Source organism: Periplaneta americana, chromosome 5 (assembly GCF_040183065.1).
Source record: "Periplaneta americana isolate PAMFEO1 chromosome 5, P.americana_PAMFEO1_priV1, whole genome shotgun sequence".
Taxonomy (NCBI): Eukaryota; Metazoa; Arthropoda; class Insecta; order Blattodea; family Blattidae; genus Periplaneta; species Periplaneta americana.
Window position 1 is genome coordinate 186,168,054 of NC_091121.1, and position 4,640 is coordinate 186,172,693.

Consider the following 4,640-nt stretch of genomic DNA (forward strand, 5'->3'; position numbering starts at 1 on the left):
CTGCTTAATTTTTATTTTTTATTTGTAGAATAATTTTTATAGCTTTTCTTAAGTAAATTGCTTTATATTTCATCTGGCCGGGAATATGTACTATTGTCTGATGCATTATCTTTTTGCGCGTCGACTGTACTGGAATTGACACTGCATTCAAAGTCGTCCTGGGGTCTGGAGGGTGGGACAGCTCATAGAGAGTGTGTCTTGCAGGGTCAGGGGGGTAGAGAGGTGAAGGGGAACTGCCGCTGTTCAAAACCCGTATTTCGCTGCAGTGGCTTGCAGAGCGAGGCTACAAGGGGAGATCTTTCCTCCCCTCCCACACAGCTATTGTAATGCTACGTCAAATGGATTCTCTATTCCCTTGAAACTTAATGACAAAATTTTTATCTTCTCAACACATACTTATTGTTGTAGAATCTTATCGAGTTAATATAACGAAATTAATATCCTCTTTTGCCTTATTATTATATATCCAGCCTCCTTAACTGAAAATGATTGCGCGAGTAGAATCCTTTTGATGTAGCATGTAAAATAAGAAAGAGACTATCCGGTTTTAGAAAATTGTTGACCATCAGTATATCCGAGTGTTGCTTTGGTGTGACATCCTAACTTAGCCAGTGCAAATGTGCAAGCATGAGTGTGTGTGAATTACAGAATATTAATTTTTCTCGACTTTCTCTTGCGGAGAAGATTGAAGTGAAATCAAAGGGTCGTCCGTTACCCGATTTAAATCTGAATCAAGCTTCGTCTAGCCGAAATAGTGCATATGTAAGGAAGTTTAACAGTGAAATTTACGCTAAGCATTTGTGGTTGTGTGGATGTGAACAAAAAAATGCTGTATTTTGTTTTCCTTGCCTCCTCTTCGGTGGTGATACTGCATGGACTAGGAATGGTGTGACAGATTTAGGACATTTGCCCCTAAAAATTAAAAAACACGAATCTTCGCATTCTCACTTGAAAAATGTTGTTTCATTGGCTATGTTAGGAAAAACTAATATTGCTGCGCAACCAAGTGAAGCGAACAGAACGAACATTCTCAAACATAACGAAGAAGTGAGAAAAAATCGTGAAATTCTTTCAAAAATTATTGACTGTATAAAATTCTGTGGCCAATATGAACTTCCCCTTAGGGGATATGATGAAAAAAACGATTCGAAGAACCCTGGTGTATTTCGTGGGTTGCTACAGTTCGCGAGTAACCTAAATGAGCCTCTCAAAAACCATTTGGGACATGCCACTGTCTTTAAAGGCAATTCTAAAACAATTAAAAATGAACTGTTAGACTGCATGCTGAGTGTCTGCCGATCTGAAATTCAGACTGAAATCGATGGTGCTAGTTTCTTAGCGATCATCGCAGATGATACCACAGACATCTCCCAACAGACTCAGGAAGTTTTGGTTTTTCGGTACGAACATAACGGTACGGTGCAAGAAAGGTTTTGGGGGTTTACAAATCCGTCAGCTGAAGACGCTAACAGTTTATCTTCTTTCCTATTAGAACAGTTAAGACAGGTGCTTAAAGGAAACAACGAGAAACTGATAGCCCAAGCATATGACGGGGCAGTTATAATGAGTGGGGGTAAAAACGGGGTCCAAGCAATTGTAAAAGAAAATTATCCGAATTCTCATTTCGTTCACAGCTATGCCCATAAGCTAAATTTAATAATGCAGCAGGCAGCATCCCAAAACTCTCAGGTTCGGATATTTTTCAGTGACCTTTCTGGAATTTCTGCCTTTTTCTCGAGATCACCACAGCGCACTTCTGTACTTGATAAAGTATGTTCTCGAAAACTCCCACAAGCCTCTGCAACTAGGTGCAATTTCAACAGTGGAATTGTGAACACTGTCCATGAAAACTTGGAGTCGCTTAAAGAATGTTTTCAAGAATTGCAGGAAGTAAAAAATCGCGCAACCTATCAACCAGCTACAGGTCATTTACGGGCACTAGAAGACGAAAATTTTTTGTTTTGGCTGTCGTTTTTTCATCGAGTGATGCCTCATGTAGATGTTCTTCACGAGCAGCTTCAAAATCCAAATGCTACTTCAGCCGATATCAATACAGCTTTGGAACATTTTTGTGAGGTCATATCCGGAATCAGGAGCGAGTGGTGCGATGAATCTAGTGATGAAGAACATACTTCTGCCAAAAGAAGGAAAACCGATGCTAAGACTATGGCCATAGCTGCAAAAGAAATTTGCGATACGATTTGTGTTCAAGCCAGAGAAAGATTTGATTTCACCGCACATCTTGCAGCGGCTAAACTCTTGCAAACAAACCGTTTCGCTCTTTACTGCAAAGAATTTCCGAAGGAGGAGTTTGAAAAAACAGCAGCAGCATATCCAATACTAAAGAAGGAACGTTTGCGAACAGAATTGCTCGTATTGTATGACAGGAGAGAGTTTCGTGAAGAATCTGGTGTGCTGAAACTGTATCAGATCCTGATAGATAGTGGGCTCGAAAACTCTCTAAGTGAAGTGGTTTCTCTCATCAAAGTTGTACTAACAACACCTATGATTACGGCGGAAGCTGAGAGATGCTTTTCCACACTGAAGAGAATTAAGGCATTTTTACGTAGCACAATGTCCGAGGATCGTCTGTCGGCACTCGCTATGTTGACAATTGAAAGGAAACTTGTGGAGACAATAGACTTCAATGAAAAAGTGATGGAGGACTTCATAAAGCGCAAGAACAGAAGCATGGACTTCACTTACAGGAAATGAATGTTCACAGGTAATTTTTACATTTTTTTACTGCTAATGCTGCATGGAGTAAAGGTTATACAGGCAGGCTACATGTACTGCATTTATTTTTGTTCTATAGTTATTAGTAATGATAACAGCGTTTCTCAAACTTTTTTGAAGTGGGGACCACTTTTTTAAATCAGGACAGTTCCGCGGACCACCTTACTCTTGTTCTCTTCGAAAGTAAATTTATAAATTTTGTAGCATTTTTAATACCGGTATACTTATATTTTAAATTAGACTTAATCAATTAAAATTAATTAAATTAAATTAATGTTATATTAATATTAGCTGATGAAGTTAATGTTAATAGAAGAACATTTATTTTCGTTTTTTTTTTTAATAATTCAAGGCTATTAGAGTTTGGATAATCTTTAATTTATTAAATAAATAAATGAATGAATGAATAAATAAATAAGTAAATAAATAAATAAGTAAATAAATGAATAAATAAATAAGTAAATAAATAAATAAGTAAATAAATAAATAAGTAAGTAAATAAAGAAGTAAGTAAATAAGTAAATAAATAAATAAGTAAATAAGTAAAAAAGTAAATAAATAAATAAGTAAATAAAATGTTGATACTCACATTAATGAGATGGATGAGTCTGTCGATTCTTACACAGTTCTAGATATTTCTTTAATGGCACTAGAATCACTGATATTAATATCTTCACACACAGCTTCTGAACTATTAGCAGTGCCTAAATGAAGCTTATCATCACGTTCCTTTCTTTTCAAAGATCCCGATCGAAGCCAGTTTTTCATTATGTATAATGGACACTATTTAACTGAGACGTGGACAACTACTAGCGTGTACCACATAAGAAGGATTTAAAGTCATAAATACATGAAAAGGTTCGGTACTTTGGTCCTCTGTAATAAATTCGGGAGGTCCCTGGCTGGATTACAGGTGCAGCACCAGAAGTGCAGGGAAAAGATGGCGAGAAACACCACGTTCATAGTGCTTTAAATCTCTCTTTTGTTGCTGAGAATAGAGTGGGAAGTCGATAGACGGGTAGAGTAACAAATTTCATAAAATGTCAGTACTGGGAGAAAAAGTGGCGGCCGGGTAGCTCAGTTGGTAGAGCAGCTGGCTACGGACTGGAAGATCCGGGGTTCGATCCCAGGTGGTGACAGGATTTTTTCTCGTTGCCAAACTTTCAGAACGGCCCCGAGGTTCACTCAGCCTCCTATAAAATTGAGTACCGGGTCTTTCCCGGGGGTAAAACGCGGTCAGAGCGTGGTGCCGACCACACCACCTCATTCTAGTGCCGAGGTCATGGAAAGCATGGGGCTATACCTCCATGCCCCCCAAGTGCCTTCGTGGCATGTTACGGGGATACCTTTACCTTTACCTTTTTTTACTGGGAGAAAAAGTGAAAGCGATTGCCATGTGTAATTTCCAATCTCTGAGATTTTCAGCTATAATGTAATACGCAATTCGTTTGAATTTTATTTTTTCTTCTGTCTTTTTTAAAGAACCACAAGGGCAAACCTCGAGGACCACAGGTGGTCCGCGGACCATAGTTTGAGAAACGCTGGTGTAATATATCAAAGTGAAGTTTTGTACTGCAGTTCCCCCAATCCACAAGTTCACGAGCCGCCACTGCTTATAACACATGAGTACAGGCTGTTACAAAAGAAACATGACAATATTTACAATGCTTCCATACCTCAAATGAGGTATAGAAATTCTTATACATTCAGAAATTTAAAATAAATATTATAGTCCAGACACATGATCTGATGACATTAATTTTATTCGTCAATTTAAGCACAGAAACTTAATGATAAACAAAAGCAAAAAAGATCTTTTGAATTGAATATTTTCTAACGTTAATAGAAAAAAATAGTTGAGACAAGTTTGGGGGCAGTGTCCCCCATGCCCCCCCATAACTCCG